General features: G+C 33.4%; 1 pseudogene; it reads right to left on the bottom strand.

The window, feature by feature from the left end:
• Positions 1-1,047: 1,047 nt before the first annotated feature.
• On the bottom strand, positions 1,048-18,243 carry LOC115952158 (annotated as a pseudogene).
• Between the last annotated feature and the right edge of the window lie 1,070 nt (positions 18,244-19,313).

Here is a 19,313-nt window from a genome sequence, read left to right as displayed (position 1 = left end):
TCTCTTAAAACAAATTAAACTAATGCTAGGATTAGTTTTGACTCACAGTCATTCTATTAATGGCTATGTTGATGTATCCATTAAGTGACACCTAAGCCTAATATATGTGCCAGTTAGACCAATTAACTCATTTAATGAAAATTTAATTATCCCATGTAATTAAATAACCTAAAAATATTTTTTTAAATAAAATTAATCTATTAAATGATTTTTTTTTATTCTTTTCAACATTTCATAATTGTTCTCCCCAAACTAGACTACGAGAGAGAGAGAGAGAGAGAGAGAGAGAGAGAGAGAGAGAGAGAGAGAGAGAGGAAAGAGAGAGAGAGAGAGAGAGAGAGAGAGAGAGAGAGAGAGAGAGAGAGAGAGGAAACATTCAACGTATTGTAAAATAGGATTTTAATTCTTTAACATAATAATAACTAAACAACATTTTATTAATTTGCTTATTAGATAAAACAGAATTAAACACTTCCATTCTTGAGTGAAAACCCAATATAAGCATGCATGACAAAAAACTCCCTTAAGAGGAAACATGAGCAACAACGAGAGAGAGAGAGGAAACATTCAACGTATTGTAAAATAGGATTTTAATTCTTTAACATAATAATAACTAAACAACATTTTATTAATTTGCTTATTAGATAAAACAGAATTAAGCACTTCCATTCTTGAGTGAAAACCCAATATAAGCATGCATGACAAAAAACTCCCTTAAGAGGAAACATGAGCAACAACGGGACTTCTCACTTGAACTTGATGCACCTCATCAAACCAAATTAAGGAGCTAGAGATTATACTTTGATCCTTCTTTCCTATGACCCTTACTTTAAAGGATATCTTTTGCCTGATAGACTCAAATGAAAGGACATTTGGTATTATTACAATTTTCAGCCCCCTTGGTGCATTCATAATGGACTTGTATGTGGACATTGGTGACCCAACATTTGTCACAGTCTTAGGGAAAATGCAAATGAATACAGATTTTAACATGGAAGATAATATAAAGGAAGGATAGTTTAGATGCAAAGCAGGTTTCTTTGTGGCTTAAGTGCAGCTGCTGTTATCTTTGGTAACCAATCTTAAAGAATGGTTGTTATGGCCTTGCCCGCACAAGAAATTTACATAATCAATCTTTCTAGCATCATATACTAAACCAGGGTTAATGGCCCTTGTGGGATTTATATGACCTGTCCCATAAGCAAGCTCAGCATCTGTGTTCTTGTCAACACCCATAAGATAACCTATAAACAACATGAGGGTATCAGTTATACATATAATTAGGTCGTTTAATTTAGTTCTCTAAACACAGTTTCAAATTCCCTAAAGAGTAAAAGAAAAAAGCCAATCTAAACACACATGCAGTTTCAAATTGCTCTTTTGTGTGGAGAAGCATTATGTCAACAAAGCCAATCTTGGAGAAAGGTTGCTGCTAGAGAGTAGGTGATGGTTCTTCAATCAAGATTTATTCAGACAAGTGGATCCCTAACTACCCCAAAAACAATGTTTTATTTCCATTGTGTGAAAAAGATGAGGAGAGGAGAGTTTCTAACCTTATAGACCCAGATCAAAAATGGTGGAGGTGTGATTTTATTATGGCAAACTTTCACAGAGAGGATGTTGAGGTCATATACCGTATACACCTTTGAGTCATAGGAATGTGATGGATTCCATTGTTTGGCTGCAAATCAATAAGAGTGGTGTATACTCTGTCAAATCCAAGTATCATTTGGCTAGGCAGATCATGAGAAATGGAGATGTGACTGAAAGCTCCTTAGGTCTAACTTGTCAACATGTATGGTCTAAACTGTGGAAACTCCATATTCCAAATAAGATTAAGGAAACTGGGTGGGGAGCATGTCAAGATATCTTCCCAACTTGTGTGAACCTGGCAAGAAGGAGAATAATCACAGACAATACTTGTGAATGTTGCAAGAGAGCTCTGGAGACTGGAATTCATATATTATGGGAGTGTGGGGTAGCCCAGGATGTGTGGGCTAGAAGTCAAATCAAGTTGAAAAAATGTACTTGTGGACAAGCTAACAATTTGCAGCTGTTTGAAAGTTTGTTCAATCGACTTTCTTCGAATGAGTTTGAATTGTTTTTAGTCCAAGCTTGGCTTATATGGAACCAAAGGAATACGGTAACTTATGGGGGGAAGTTGAAGGAACCTAATGGCTGAATAGAAGAACTATGGATTATTTGAATGAATTCCAACAAGTCTAGGAGCAACTGACTTTGCCAACCACACAACCAAGTGTGAATGTGTGGAAACCTCCTCCCTCTTCAATTTTTAAATTGAACTTTGATGTTGCTATTTGTGCAGACTTGAATTGCTCAGGTTTTGGTGCAATTATCCGCAATGAGAGAGGTGAGGTGATGGCTGCTATGTCTACCAAAGGACCACTTGTAGGTGACAGCAAAAAGGCTAAAATTCTAGCATATCGACAAGCTTTGGAGTTCTCAATTGATGCTAGTTTTACAGAATTGATTATAGAAGGGATAATGCCAATGTGATGAGATCACTTTCTTCCCAAGTTCCTATTCATATTGCTAGGATATGTCTATGGTGATGTCCACTACCTAGTTCATAGTTTGTATTGGAAGTCTATCAACTGTGTCAAACAGGATGCTAATAGAGTGGCCCATTCATCTTTCTAGATATGCTAGGAGTGTTCATGATGAATTGTACTAGATGGAGGACTTTCCCCCACCAGCTTCAGAAGCTTTGTTCCAGGATTCTCTTATTTTCAGTTAATGAATGAATGTTGTTTTCAGTTTCAAAAGAAGAAGAAGAAGGGAGGGATATTATGTAGAAAATAGAATGTCCCTTGTAATTGAGTTAGGCCCTCTTGACGAAAAGGATACTACAAATGGGGCCAATTCATCCTTTTCCTCAATACTTTTTTGTATAGTTGCGGTGGGTATTCTATTAGTATTTAACAAAACATTAAAAAGGATGTAACTAATTTAATACTATTATGTGTGCGTTTGGATTGTGATGGAAAATTAAAATTATTTTACTATTTAGCTTCAACTAACTTTTACCTTTATCTATAGTACTTTTAGCAATATATTTTCAGTTTTAGTAAAATAAGCGGTATCCAAACACACCCAATGTTTCTTATTAGAATAGAGTAGTATGTAAGCAACAATATTTAAGAAAACATGATCCCATTAGTAGATCACTATTGTGATTTGAGAAAATACCTAGATGAGTTATAGTAGTCTTTGACCTCGATTCCGTTCTTCATGCTCAAGCAGGAAGTAGGTAAAAGTAAATAGAATTATAAAAGGCAACATAAGGGAATCCAAAACTCTACATTACAGTACCAACTACACTAGCATCCAAGTGATCGATCCCACCCGATCCCACATTATAAAAAACAATTTTTCCTTCTACCAATGTCTTGTTCGAGGTGTCGATAAAACAATATTTGCATTTCAAAATCAATACCCGTTTGGAATTGTTGTACGTACAAAGTAGAGTTTTAACTTTTAATATTAGAGCTTTCTTTTAACTATAAAGATTTTTAATTTTTTGAGTGTTTGGCTAATTATTGCATACAGTGCTTTAAAGTTATGAAGTTCTAAAGCATAAATAGTGCACTGCATACATTTTTCCTCAAAATTTCATATTTCAAGATTAGCCGAGCATTCACATCTAGTTTCTAAAAATTATCTCATTTTACCATCTCAAAAATTACTTTATTTATTATACAATACCATTTTTCAATACACCCAACATCCCAACTTTTATTTTACCGTACAACACATTAAAATAATATATTTACACAATAAAATAATATAACTCAAAACCATCTCTATTCTCTCCCATCTCTCTCATCTCTCTTCCCCTGTCACTACAACCACCAACTCCTACCACCACCACAACCACGAAAAAACCCAAAAAAGCTACCAAACTCAAACAAACTACCACTACCTCATTGCCTAAAAACTAAACCTTCAAGCTGCTAAATTAAACATTTCAACAAAGACCAATCAACCTATTATGCAAAAACTCAATCTTAAAGTCAAAAGAACTCCAACAATCAAATTAAACACTTAAAAACAAAAACCAATTAAATGCAAAAAAAAACTCATTGGCGAGCTTGAGCACAAATCCTAGTCATTAGTGAGATATACTTGCCTTTCAATCATCATTAGTCACCCCATAACAAGAATTAAGCAGAGTACAAGTAAGACTAAAAATTAAGATTAGCGATGGAATCAGAGACGCTTGGCTCTTTGGGTTCTCAAACACCTAAGAATATTCACATAACCTCATGTAGAAATTTTAACAGAATTTCAAATAGAAACCTGGAGAGATATTTGGGAAAATATCTGTATATTGCATTGAAATGAATCTATACCAAATACTCTGTTACATACACTAAGAATAACTAACTAACCAATTCTACTAAGTTAGTTATAGCACGTGTGAAAACAGGCCACACGTATTTACATGTGTGAAATAATTAAGGCACTAAAACTACTTGTAACTTTATTCAGTCTTCATCGTTTTACCATTACTCTTGTCATTTATCTCCAGACTTAGTATTTGGCTCTTCTTTTCCTTTCTTCTCTTCTAATCTTTAGAACTTTAACAAATTTAAGTTTATTTTAGCATAAGAATTTTTTTTTTATCTAATTAGTTTCAAAAACATACATATCAAATTATCTATTATAAGTTTCTATCCTCTATTTCATTAAATATTAATTTGTCTTGATTTTTTAATTGTTTCTCTCTCTTCACACATCACAACAACTATTCACTCTCTTCCTTCATCTTTGGAAAACACAAAAGAAGAATAAAAAATTGAAATGCCCAAATATAGTGCTTGCGTATATTTGCACAAGCACTATGACAAAAATGCATTTTGCACAATTAATATATGAGCTGGAGTGGATGATTTCTAGGATTGGTTAGGCTCAAGTTGACTCTTATGCCATTTTACACGAGTTGATACGGGTACTCTAAGGTTTAGAGTACCCATATCAACTCGTGTAAAATCAAAAGGTCCAAAGCCGGAACTAGCAATGTTCTTGTTGTGAAAAGAAATGGGCTTTATAAGGATGGAATTGAGATTACGCTTTAAGTCTTTGGGTTCTCAAACAACTATTTTTAAAGCCCGCCAACAAACAGAATTGTCCAAAGCTAGTTATCCTCTTTTGTTAATTCTTACGTCTAAATTTTTTTTATCAATTTAGTTTTCAAACAGGGATAACCACTTCAAATAATTTTATTAATGTAATATATCAAACACTCTAACCATTAAATCAGTCCTATACCTTATGTAAAATATGTTAGTCCTTCACTCTTGTTTGGATATGCTACTGAGTTTAATTAGGATCAATGCATTTCGTTATTCTATGAATTGATAATTGAAAATTTTTCATTTTTGTTATCCAATCAAGTTGGCAATACGAGAATTTACATGGGAGAGTTTCATTAGGATTAATGCATTGTGTTATCCAATGAATTTAACAATGGGTGAAATCACATTTTATTTCCCTACGGTTTTGTCTTATTACAATTTAATTAATTCACAAATTTTCAATTGATATATTTGATCCCCAAAAGTTTGTACTAAAATTAAATCACTAACATATAACACTTTTTGGGAGCAAATATAGGCACAAAAACTGTTATATGTTAGTACCTATATTTGCTCCCAAAAACAAATTAAACTAATTAGGATTAGTTTTGATTGACCGTCATTCCATTAATGGCTATGATGATTTGTCCATTAAGTGATACCTAAGCCTACTATATATGTGCTAGTTAGACCAATTAAATCATTCCATGTGGATTTAATTATCCCACGTAATTAATATTTTTTTTTCTTTTTTGTTAGGTTCTAAAGACTTAGGTTTTTGTGTATTTAGAACTCTAATGTATATTGTTGGCAAACCATGACCAAAACAATATGTTTAGTCGTGTTTAGACTTGCTCAAAGTTGTCTCATTTATGTAAAGTTGGAATAAGTTGATGCAGAAGGCTTTTATGCTTCTCGGCCTAGTTCGATCGATCAAAGCTTAGGCTCGATCAATCGAAAATCGGGTCAGAGGTGTTTTTCTGCAGAATTCCAACTCAGCCCTAGTTTGTTTAAAACGTTTAGGGTTTTCTAATTTGTCCTAAGTATAAAAGGCAAACTCTAGTCACGTATTAGTGTGGCTCATATTGCTGTTTGTGTAAATCTCTTGTGAGATCTAGAGGAGCTTTCCTTTACACAAACTTAGGGTTTTCAAGGAGGAGATATTATCTACACTTTGATGATCAATTCAGTTGCTGCCATTGAAGTTTAAAAAAACACAAGCAGGTGTGCTTGTATCTGGTGGTGAATCCAAGAAAGAAGGAGTCCATGGATTCGGAGCTTGCACATAGTCGTGTTAGTAAGTTCTACTAGTGGGTAGCAATAAGAAGTCGAGCGTGGGGGTTTGTAAGTCTTATTGTATGAACTTCGATTCTTTCAAGATAGTGGATTCAAGTTTACCTTGAGGATAGCTAGGTTAAATCCTCCCCAGGTTTTTACCGGTTTGGTTTCCTAGGTGATCATATCTTTGTGTTATTTATCTTTCCGCTGCATTGCATGATATGATTGTTGTAACTGTGATAACCTAGATTTGTTAAATTGGACTAAGTAACAACTTGGCTAATTACCTATGTTAATCCAATTGTGTTTTAAGATGTCTAAAAACCATCATTTTTAACATTTCATAATTGTTCTCCCCAAACTACACTAAGAGAGAGAGAGAGAGAGAGAGAGAGAGAGAGAGTAGAGAGAGGAAACATGAGCAACAACGGGACTCCTCACTTGAACTCGATGCACCTCATTAAGCCAAATTAAGGAGCCAGAGATTATACTTTGATCCATCTCTGCTATGACCCATATGATAAAGGATTTCTTTTGCCCAACAGACTCAAATGAAAGGACATTTGGTATTACTTCAATTTTCAGTCCCATTGGTGCATTCACAATGGCCTTGTATGTGGACACTCGTGACCCAACATTTGTCACAGTCCTAGGGAAAATGCGAGTGAACACAGATTTTGACGTGAAAGATAATATAAAGGAAGGATAGTTTAGATGCGAAGCAGGTTTCTTTGTGGCTTGAGAGCAATTGCTGTTATCACCTGCAACCAATCTTAAAGAATGGTTGCTATAGCCTTGCCCACACAAGAAATTTACATAATCAATCTCTCCAACATCATATACTAAACCAGGGTTAATGGCCCTTGTGGGATTTATATGATTTGTCCCATAAGCAAACTCAGCATCTGTGTTCTTATCAACACCCATGGGATAAGCTGTAAACAACATAAGGATATCAATTATACATATAAATTGGCTGTTTAATTTAGTTCTCTAAACAAACATGCAGTTTCAAATTCCCTAAAGAGTCAAAGAAAAAGCCAATCTAATTTCTTCTTTATTATAAAATGACTTCTAGAAGATTTTAAATTTAATAATGGAAAATGATAAAGATACAATATTTTTTATTACATAAAGTTTATATATTGATGTGACAATTAATATAATGGGTAAATTTGAAAAACATAATATATGAATGTTTGAATTATTTCTTTGAGATTGGTGAAACATTAGTTTGTAACGTTTATTAGTAAAAATTTTATCTTTGGCATCACTTATTCTTAATTACCTGTTGTCATTAGAGTTGACTTAATTGCAGCAGGGGACCATGTTAGATGAAACGATTTCACATAAGCAGCTGCTGCAGTTGCATGTTGACAAGACATTGACGTCACAGAGATTATATTATATGGAACTATTCTTGTATCTCCTTCATCTCCTATCACAATTATTGCCTCTAACCATGGGGCCAAAATATCCACTCCAGGGGCTGTTAAATGAGGCTGTATAAAATATGTAAAATCAAAACTTAAGGAGAAGGGAGGGATGTAGGAAATAGAGATTTACTTAAATTATTTTGAGAATGTCCCTTGTAATTGGGTTAAGCCCCCTTGACGAAAAGGAGGCTACGTATGGGGGCCAATTCATCATTTTCCCCAATACTTTTTTGTATAGTTGCTGTGGGTATGCTATTAGTAATTAACAAAACATCAAAAATTAAGGATGTAAATAATTTGGTATATACTGTGTCTTATTAGAACAGAGTTGTATGCTACAATATTTGAGAAAACTTAATAGGGCAATCTCATTATACCTAGATGAGTTATAGTAGGCTTTGACTTCACTTTCGTTCTTCAAGCTCAAGCACGAAGCAGGTAAAGGGAATGAGAAGGCAACATCAGTGTAACTTACAGCTTGCATAATAGTACCAGCTGCACCGGCAGCCGCCAGCCAGTTGCCCCCCTTGGTCCCCAAGTGTTACCGTATCACAAAGAACAATTTTTCCTTCTACTAATTTCTTGTCCAATGTGCCGGTAAAATAGAATCTGCATTTCAAAATCAATACCTGTCTGATGTTGTTGAATGAAATAGAGTTTTAACCCCAGTCTTTAACTGTAAAACTCTTTATTTTTTCAAGTGTTTGGCTAATCATAGTATATAGTTCATTAAAGTTATGAATTTATTAAGCATAAACAGTGAAATTGGATCATTGAAACTCTCTGACTCTGTCCAAATCCTTGAGTCAAACATTGTCGCTTTCAAAAATTGTTCTAATGACATTCTTGGGGAACATGGACACTATTCTCTCCATCCCTAAAATCCAAAATTTCTTTCTTTCTTTCATAAATGTCTTCATGATAACTAAAACAAGGAACAGTTGATGGCAATTTCTAGAAAAACAAAGTTCAAAAAACTAGCCTTCTAATTTTTGCGCCTCCTCCTCCTCCACGGTTAGATTAGCCACAAATCCAGTGAAGCTCTTTGCGTAGCTATGTAGTAAAAAATCGACTCCATCACTGTACAATGCATTCCATTAGACAAGTTAGGTACGTGGCATCACTTAGTGAACTCTTTAGAAAATGCATTTGTTTGTTTGGATAAGCATTTTCAGGGCAGCGCCACCTTAAGGTCAGGGTGGTCTTTATTTGTTTGGATACGCATTTTCAGGGGCGGCACCACCTTAAGGCCAGAGTGACCTGAAAATTTATATATATATATATATATATATATAATTTAAAAAGTTTTATTTGTCTACCCTTCAAAAAAAATTTGGAAACACCCTCAATTTTTTTATGCCAATAAACTTAAATTTTGCTCCATAATTTGTTCTACATTTAGTGGATGAATGATTGCTTGGTTGTGTACATTGAAAGAGATGTAGCTTGTAGTATTGATAATAAGATTATTATGCAACGATTTCAAAATATAAAAACTCATAGAAGACAATTGTAAATTTTATGTATTTGCGTGTTTTTTTAATTGTTGTTGTTATCAATATATAAATTTCTCTTTTTATTAGATTATATAATTTATGTTTCTTAAAGAATACCCTGAGAAAAATTCTTAGAGCCACCACCGCTCATTTTTGCATTTTAATTTCACCACATTTTTTTGTGTCACTATGAATCTATGATAGCAAACAGCATGTATCATGTCCAATTTTAAAATTATGGTATTTTAATGCACTCAACCGCCTGGCCAACCACCTATCATTTAATTATTATTTTTTTTTAAAAGTACCCATAATCTAAATTGTTATTCAAAATCAATGTCTTTTTGTTAATAACCTGCCAATAACTTCTTTTAGAATGTTGGCATGAATAGACGATGCAGTGATTTCGCCCTTTGGTAGATCGCCCTCGTACACAATGTAAACCTGTGTATGTTCACAAAATTTGGCCAAATCATACAAATAAGTAAATATATAAAATGAAAAACACCAAAATGCGTATGGAACTTTTTGTATAGGCTTCGCCCAATCAAATTTCAAAGTAAACCCAAGCCCAAGTCTTTAAGTCGAAAATAATTTTTTGATTCTTGCAAAATCAATAGTTGAATGCAACCTGGCTGCCTAGCTAGTCATTCTTTTGATCATAATGCTGACCCATGAGTTATCAGATTAAAAAAGATGAGGAAAGAGGCAATAGAAATACCAATAGGCCTAATAGAGAGATGTTATGCCTTTCGATCAGCATCAATCGCCCCATAACAAGAATTAAGCAGTGTACAAGTAAGGCAAATTAAGATCGGTCATGGAAAGTGAGACGTTTGGCTTTCCATCAGGGAACCCTTCCAAGAGCTTGTGGTGTAGTTAACTGTTAAAGTTGTTCACTCAAAGCATGCGAGTGGGCTATATATATAAAGGAAGGAATTGAAAGCTGACTTTTGGGTTCTCAAAACGGTAAGCTAACAAACAAAACAGTCCAAAGCCTGGCAATGTTCTTGTTGTGAAAAGAAATGGACTTTTTTATAACGGATAGAATTGAATCTAAATTTTTTAGACTTTGGGTCTCAAACAGCTTTTGTTAAGCCCGCCAACAAAACAAACACAATTGCCCAAAGCATATCAACGAATGGAAAGTTAACTATGACCCACTTCAATCTCTGTTTTATTAAATATTTCTTTGCTAAAGTGTCGATTTTATTGCATTCTCAATTCAAATATCAACTAGTGGAAATAAATATTCACTAACAGAATCCAAGAAACAAAAGAAGAAAACAAATGAGAATAATTTAAGATAAGAGGAGGTAAGTCCAGATCAAATTGGGCTGTGATGAAATTAGCCCAAATCGGGTCTTTCTCAGGTAGGGGCCCAAGGCCTAGAGCCGGCCCTTTCTACTTTAGTAATTGAAAGCTTTGTAGGACAAAATTGGGATGAGTCAAACCACAAGAGGCTAAGTGATAATTTAAAGTTGGTCCACCAAAATATAAAATACGTTAATTTAGATGCAACTTTAACAATTTCATATTAATTCCAATTTTAAAGGAGTCAAACCTAACCCTTGACCAACATTCGGGTGGCCTAGTTGGTAAGATACCGGGTCGGTAAGTCTCAGGATTTGAATTCGAGCCTTAATAATTAGTTGTGTGTTGATGCTCCTTATATCCAATTTCCATCCCAAACAATTCAAAATAATAATAAGTGAGTTTCTCACAAATCAAGAGTATGGAGTCTCACTCGGGAGCGGGTAGAGTGCTACTATGGTCACGCTCAGGTAGGGAAGCCACACTGAACGCCCCCTCTACCCATTTTTTGTTTACCAAAAAAAAATAACCCTTGATAATTTAAGGATTAAATTATGTTTGACAAAATCACAAGTGCTAAATTAGGACCCATTTGATATGTAATTGCAAACAACAATTTTTAAAATTATATGAAAAATGTGATCTAAAAAGTGTTTTCAAGTGAAAATTGTGATATAAAAAATATTTTGAAAACACGTATTTAAACTTTAAAATACTCATAATGTAAAAAATGTGTTGTATACTATATTTCTAATAACATAATTGTATGTTTGGTATGTGTATGAGTTTTTTTTTTTAAAATGATGGCTCATTTGACATGTATAGTAAAATTATTAATAGGTATGAATTTTTAAAAAGAGATACAAAAAAAAGAAAGAGGGGAACGTGAAAGGAAGAGAAAGAGGGTCCACCAATTGTCATTCAAAGAGTGTTTGGTCAAATCATATGGGTCTCACGATTTTCAATATATTTACAACAATGCCACTTAGCATTGTTACTCAAAAACTAAAAACTAATCCGGATGTATTCTCAAAATATAGTGCCTAAACACCCTAAATTGAGAATCATAACTCAAACACTCTTAATCAAACACCCATAACAAACACGCTTTTTTTTAGGCCACAGTTTTCAATATTAAAACACTAAAAATTGTTTTTTAAAATCAAATATAAATTTTTTTTAATAACTTAATTTTAATCACTCTATTATGAATGAATTCATCACAGAAACATGTTAAGGATTTAGTCGATACTAAAATTTTGGAACTAAAGTTTGATTGTAATTGTTTTTTATAAAACGTTTACCAACATTCTTGTCATTTTCTTTAATAAATTGAAAATGATTCCCGTGGTTACAAATTGCCATAAAAATACCTTGTGCTCTCAAAAACAAATCAAATTAACATTAGGGTTTTTTTTATTAGCAACCAATTCGTTAATGGCTATACTAATGTGTCCATTAAGTGATACCTAAGCCAGCCTTATGTTCCAGTTCAACCCATTAAATCCTACCACACGGATTTAATTATCACATATAATTAAATAACCTAAAAATATTTTAAAAAATAAAATATATCCATTAATTTTTTTTCATTTTTACATTTTATAATTGTCTCCCCAGACCACAGAGAGAGAGAGAGAGGATTTTATTTCTTTAACCACTCTTAAGTGAAAAACCAATATAAGCATGCATTAACAAAACCTCTCTTAAGAGGAAAAATGAGCAACAATAGGGCTCCTCACTTGATGCACCCCATCAAACCAAATCAAGGAGCCAGAGATTATACTTTGATTTATCTCTGCTATGACCCTTAAGGAAAAGAATTTCGTTTGCCCAAGAGACTCAAATTAAAGGACATTTGGTATTACTTCAACTTTCAATCCCGTTGGTGCATTCACAATGGCTTTGTATATGGACACTAGTGACCCAACATTTGTCACAGTCCTAGGGAAAAAGCTAGTGATCACAGATTTTGACATGGAAGATAATATAAAGGAAGGATAGTTCATATGCGAAGCAGGTTTCTTTGCTTGAGAGCAACTACTGTTATCTCCTATGACAAGTCCTAAAGACCGGTTGCTATAGCCTTGCCCACACAAGAAATTTACATAATTAATCTCTCCAGCATCATATACTAAACCGGGGTTAATGGCCCTTGTGGGATTTATATGACCAGTCCCATAAGCAAACTCAGCATCTGTGTTCTTGTCAACATCCATGGGATAAGTTGTAAACAGCATAAGAGTACAAATTATACATAAAAATAGTTTGTTTAATTTAGTTCCTTAAGGAAAGAGTTTCAAATTCACTAAAGAGTAAAGATGAAGCTAATCTAGTTTTTCTTTTTTATAAAATGACTTCTAGGACTAGGCATTTAGTGATTTTGTATCTCTCAAAGGTTTTAAATTTAACAATGGAAAATTCGAAAGATACAATATATTTTGTTATGTAAATTTTATAAATTGTTGTGACAATTATTATAATTAGTAGATTTGAACAACATAATATATCTTTGAATTACTTCTTTTGAATTGGTGAAACATTAGTTTGTAAGGTTTTTTTAGTAAAATTTTCTTTGACGTTAATTACCTGTTGTCATTAGAGCAGACTTAACTGCAACAGGGGACCATGTTGGATGAAATGATTTCACATAAGCAGCTGCTGCAATTGCATGTGGACAAGACATTGACGTCCCAGAGATTATATTATATAGAACTATTCTTGTATCTCCCTCTACTTTTGTCATAGTTGTAGCCTTTGACCATGCAGCCAAAATATATGCTTCAAGGGCTGTTAAATCGAGCTGTATAAAACTATGTAAAGTCAAAAACTAAGAAGAAGGGAGGGACATTATGTAGCAAATAGAGAATTACTTAAATTACCTTGAGAATGTCTCTTGTAATTGGGTTAGGCCCCCTTGACGAAAAGGATACTACGTATGGGGCCAATCCATCATTTTCCTCAATACTTTTTTGTATAGTTGCGGTGGGTATTCTATTAATTAGTAATTAACAAAACATCAAAAACTAAGGATGTAATTAATTAGTATAGAGTATGTACAGAGTATTATGCAACAATATTTGAGAAAACTTGTAGGGTAGTCTCATTATACCTAGATGAGTTATAGTAGTCTTTGACTTCGCTTACTTTCTTCAAGCTTAAGCAGGAAGCAGGTAAAGGGAAAGAGTTGGCAACATTAGTGAATCTAGTATTTTGCATTATAGTACCAACTGCACCTGCAGCCAGTTGCCCCCCCCCCCCCCTGTCAACCCCAAATGTTTCCATATCACAAAAAACAATTTTTCCTTCTGCCAATTTCTTGTCCAATGTATCGATATAACAGAATCTGCATTTCAAAATCAATACTTATTTGGTATTGATGTTCGAAATAGAGTTTTAACCCCAGTGCTTTAATTATAAAGCTCTTTATTTTTTAGAGTGTTTGACTAATTATAATATATAGTGCTTTAAAGTGAATTGCAGACATTTTTTTTTTTTAAATTTTCAAATTTCAACATTAGCTTGCTTAAAGCTATTTCAATTTTAAGACCCTAGTGTTTTTTTTAGCACAAATTGCTTTATGTAATTCTCTTTAATAACATGTAAACATACTTAAATAGTTTTGTATTATTTTGTTCCTCAAATCCACTTTGTGGCAACTCAAAAGATTATCCATGTGTATTTTAATTACGTGAACTACTCAGTAGTCATGTGATTTATTTAAATGATTTAAGGAATAATGTGATTTAACATTCATAGATTTTCCTATAAATTGTTATTTAATGGATTATATCAAAGAAGATTTCTCTCCAAAGTCCAACCCAATTTGAAGGAAAACTTTTTCCATTTTTTTTCTATGATTAAGAGCACATTAGCAAAAAATTTAATACATTCCTAACCAACATTCTAATCTTCATTAACCTAGACTGGGTCGGGCCAACACCTGCACTAGTGTTTAGGGCGTCTCCACCATAAACAATAGGGAACATTTTGTTCTCTAGCTCAAAAGTGTTTATAGAAAGTCCCTACATACAAAGAAAATATATATTATTAAGGAAAATGATAAATTTATTTCCAAATTTTATTACATAAATCTTACAAATTGATATGTCAATGAATATGATTGGTGAACTTCAACTCAACCACCTAATAAATAAACAATGATGATGGAGAAAAAAGTGGTAGGTCCATGAATGTCAGTTGTGACCACCACCCACAATCAACCAACTTAGCAATTGTGAAATTTATTGTAAAGAAATTGTGTCTATAGCATTGATAATTAAATGATGTGTGTGTGTGCGCCCGTGTGTGTGATTAGTGACATATCATTCAATATGCTCAATGTATTAAAGTTTGTAGTATCTCAACAAGTGTGCAAGATGACAAAGTCTTTGTATGGGCTTAAATAAGCTAGTAGGCAATGGTTTGCCAAGTTGCCATCTACCAATGTTCAACATGGTTTTATACAATCTAAATCAGACTACTCAATGTTCATTAAGGTATTAAGGTTGAGAAGTTGTCAGTCATCATTGTTTTTGTCATCTTGTGTATGTTGATGATATTTTAATTGCAAGTAATCATGTAGCAGTTGCAGACAGTTTCTAGACAACAAGTTTAAACTCAAGGATCTTGGATCTTTGAAATATTTCTTAGGTCTTAAGGTTGCTAGAAATTCTAAAGGAATATCTTTTTGTTAAAGAAAGTATACTTTGGAGTTGTTGTCAGATGTAGGTCTTTTAGGTAGTAAATATATGCAAACTCCTATGGAACAGTTTGCTAAGTTCAATAGTACAGAAGGGGATGATGTCCTAGATCCTTTCATGTATAGAAGATTAGTTGGAAAACTTCTATATTTGACCTAATAAGATCTGACATTAGCTAGCGCTATTTAGTTCATAAACTGAGACAATACATGGATTCTCTTAAAATTCCTCATCTTCAGGCAGCATATAGAGTTCTCAAGTATCTGAAACACAAACCAGGACAAGGCCTTTTCTTTTCTGTACTATCCAGTTTGCAACTAAAAGCTTATTGTTATGCTGATTAGGTAGGATGTCTTGAAACTAAAAGGTCAATTTATGGTTTTTGTGTGTTCTTGGAAGACTCACTGACCTCATGGAAATGCAAGAATCAAAGTTGTAGGTAGATCATCAGCAGAGTCAAAATATCGGGCAATGAATACTATGACAAGTGAAATAGTATGATTAATTGCACTTAGCTTCTTTTTATTGTGACAGTAAGGCAGCTTCGTATATTGCTACAAACCCTGTCTTCCATGAAAAGACCAAACATATAGAGATCAATTGCCATTCCATCAGAGAGAAGATCCTTGCAACAATCAAAACATTTCATGTTCCCACGAAACACCAAATAGCAAACCTTTTCACAGAGCCTCTTAGGCATGCACAATTCTTCAAGCTTCTTTCCAATATAGGCATACTCAATATATACACTCCATCTTGAGGGGAAGTGTTAAAGCACATAGAGCCTAAAGCTATAAGAGTCGGAGCTACAAGTTGCAATTTGCAAGGATTGAAGCACAAGCTAAGCTACAATCGCATAGTGTTAAGTCTTTGTGTAACTGTTTGTCGTCTAAGAAATATTTAATATTAAGAGTTAGTTTGTATATGGTTGACAGGTATCATTATGTGATTGTTCCCTTATTAGTTGCGAAGTTAGTTTTGTAAGTTAGTTATTTTCTCCTAGTTTCCCGCTTTTATATATAGAGAAATGATATATTCACAACATTTTTACAACAAATCCTAAACGGCAGGTTATTACTAGTTGTTATTGTTAGGGCAAAAAAGTAATTTTAGTGTTAGGTTCAAATTTGAACCAATAGCAAACAACCATATGTGATTTGTTGTAAAAATGTTGTAAATGTAGCATATCTCTTGTATATATAAGCAAAGATCCCTTTAATCAATTATTCAATGAAGCATTTTACACAAATCTCTCTCGGTTCATAACCTCCATTGATAAAGCTTCAAACTTTCTATGATTTTGTTATATTTGTATTCTTAACATCACATTGTAATTGGATGTCAAGATTAGTATGATTATAGGGACAATGTCAATATTGGTGTAGGCGTGCAGCCTACAATTTTGAGTAAAAAAAAAAAAAAAAAAAAAAAAAAAAAAAAATTATCAACATGGAGAGAGAATCCAACTCACCTCATAAAGTTGACCATTACCCAACTTCACGTTGGCCACAAAATTCTATCTATGGTGCTAGTAGCCACGTACTGATAGTGACCAAGGTGAAACATTGGAGATTGTTGCAGGAGAAGGACCACAATTGCCTGCAGAATTAGATGTGAGTATGCCATTCTTCATTGCATGGAAAGCTCCTATAGCAATCGAGTCCTTCAAATAATCTTTAGGAAACCCTCCAACGGAAAGAGAGATTATATCCACTCCATCGCTGATTGCATCATCAAATGCTGCAAGAATGTCAGCATCTAAACACCCATCAGGATAACATATCTTGTAAACGGCAATGCGAGCAGAGGGAACTCCTCCTCTGGTTGTCCCTGAGCCAAGGCCAAATAGGCTTGCCCCACTGACTAGATTTCCAGCTGCTGTTGATGCAGTATGGGTCCCATGGCCTCTGGAGTCTCTTGGTGAAGCAAATTCATGTGGACCTATTTTTCCTTGGCTCAGATAATATCGACCTCCAATGATTTTACTGTAAGTATAAAAAATTGTTGAAAGAATGATTAAGTGATTAAATTTAAACTTTTGAGATCAATAAATAATAATTTATTATACACATCTCATTTTGAGTTCAAGTCTTGTGTCTAGTTAAAATGTTTAAAATAATTATAAATGTTTATATCTGAATGCATGCATGTTTATATGTCATGACCACCCATCTAAAAAAGAATTTTAAAAAATATATATATGAATAGCAGAATATGTTATAAGTATTCGCGTGTGTGCGCACATGGATAAATAAAACAAGGAACAGTTGGTAGCAATATCTAGAAAATCATAGTTCACCAACCTTCTAATTTTTGCGCCTCCTCCATGGTTAGCTTAGACACAAACCCATTGAAGCTCTTCGTGTAGCTATATACCAAAAAATCAACTCCATCACTGTACAATGCATTCCATTAGACAAGTTGAGTACATGGCATCACTTATTCAGTGAAAAAAAAGGTACATGCATATGTTTTCTTGTTTGAGAAGAGACTATAGTGTGACTTTGAGTTAGATCATCATTCTCTATCCCTTGTGTGTGTGTTTGTTCCTCCAAAAATTAAAATTTATTAAAAAAATAGAAAAAAAAAAAAAAAAAAAAAAAAAAAAAAAAGAAAAAAAAAAAAGAAAGAGGTAGAAGAAACATTTCTTTTTGTTGTCCAATATACTATGATAGCAAACGGCATTTATCATGTCCAATTTTAAAGTTATGGTATTTGAATGCACTCATCGCCTGCCCAAGCAAGTACCTATCTTCTAATTATTACCACCCAAAAAAAAAAAAAAAAACTCATAATCTAAATTGTCATTAAAAATCAATGTCTTTTTTGTTAATAACCTGCACCTGCCAATAGCTTCTTGTAGAATGTTGGCATGAATAGATGATGCAGAGATTTCGCCCTTTGGTAGATTCCCCATGTACACAATGTAAACCTGTGTTCACAAAATTTTGCCAAATCATGCAAATAAATAAAATGAAAAGCACCAAAATAAATATGAGAGAGATATTATTTTGCCTTTCGATCATCATCAATCGCCCCATAACAGGAATTAAGCAGGGTACAAGTAAAGCAAATTAAGATTAACCATGGAGACGTTTGGCTTTTCATCAGAGAACTCTCCCAAGAGCCTGTGGTCTCAGATAAAATGTTAAATTTGTTCACTCAAAGTGTGAGAGAAATGGGGGGCTAATAAAAGGAAGGAATTGAAAGCTATATATATCTGGGTAAGTTATTGTGAAGTCTGCCGACTAACAAAACAGTCCAAAGCCGGCACTGGCAATATATGTATGTTCTTTGCTAAATTATCATTTCTAGTGAATTCCCAAACACTATAAACGTTAAATCCGTCCTATACTTCATCTAAAAGATGTTAGTCCTTCACCCTTGTTTGGATATGCAATTGAGTTTGATTGGGATCAATGCATATTTGTTTATCCTATGAATTTGATAACAGGAGAAATTACATTTTATTTATATAATGAAGTTGGCAATAGGAGAATTTACACGGGAGAGTTTCATTAGGATTAATTCATTGCGATATCCAATAGGAGAAATTTCATATTGTTTATCCAATGAAGTTGACAGTAGTTGAAATTACATTTTATTTCTTTATGATTTTGTCATATTACAATTTAATTCACAAGCTTTCAATTGATTTATTTGATCCCCAAAATTTTGTACTAAAATCTTAAGTAAACCCTTAAGGATTTTTTTTTTTTTTTTAATCCAAACTTTAGGTAGTCAACATATAGTAACTAAATAATTTTAGGATTAAATTATGATTGACCAAATCACATATGATAAATTGTAATTTTCCTATTTTATTAAGGCCCTATAGAAGTTCAATGCATTCATCTTAGAGTTTGGATCTTACATGTGACAAGAAAATTTGACTGAAATCAAAGGTGTTTGTTGTTTTGTTGCATGAAGGCCCAGGTGGTGGGTTTTTGTTAGTAATTTGGCTGAATTTGACCCGACTCATAACTT

Source organism: Quercus lobata, chromosome 7, assembly GCF_001633185.2.
Source record: "Quercus lobata isolate SW786 chromosome 7, ValleyOak3.0 Primary Assembly, whole genome shotgun sequence".
NCBI lineage: Eukaryota > Viridiplantae > Streptophyta > Magnoliopsida > Fagales > Fagaceae > Quercus > Quercus lobata.
Note: the sequence above shows the minus strand (reverse complement) of the source record. Positions and strands in the feature narration are given on the sequence as shown.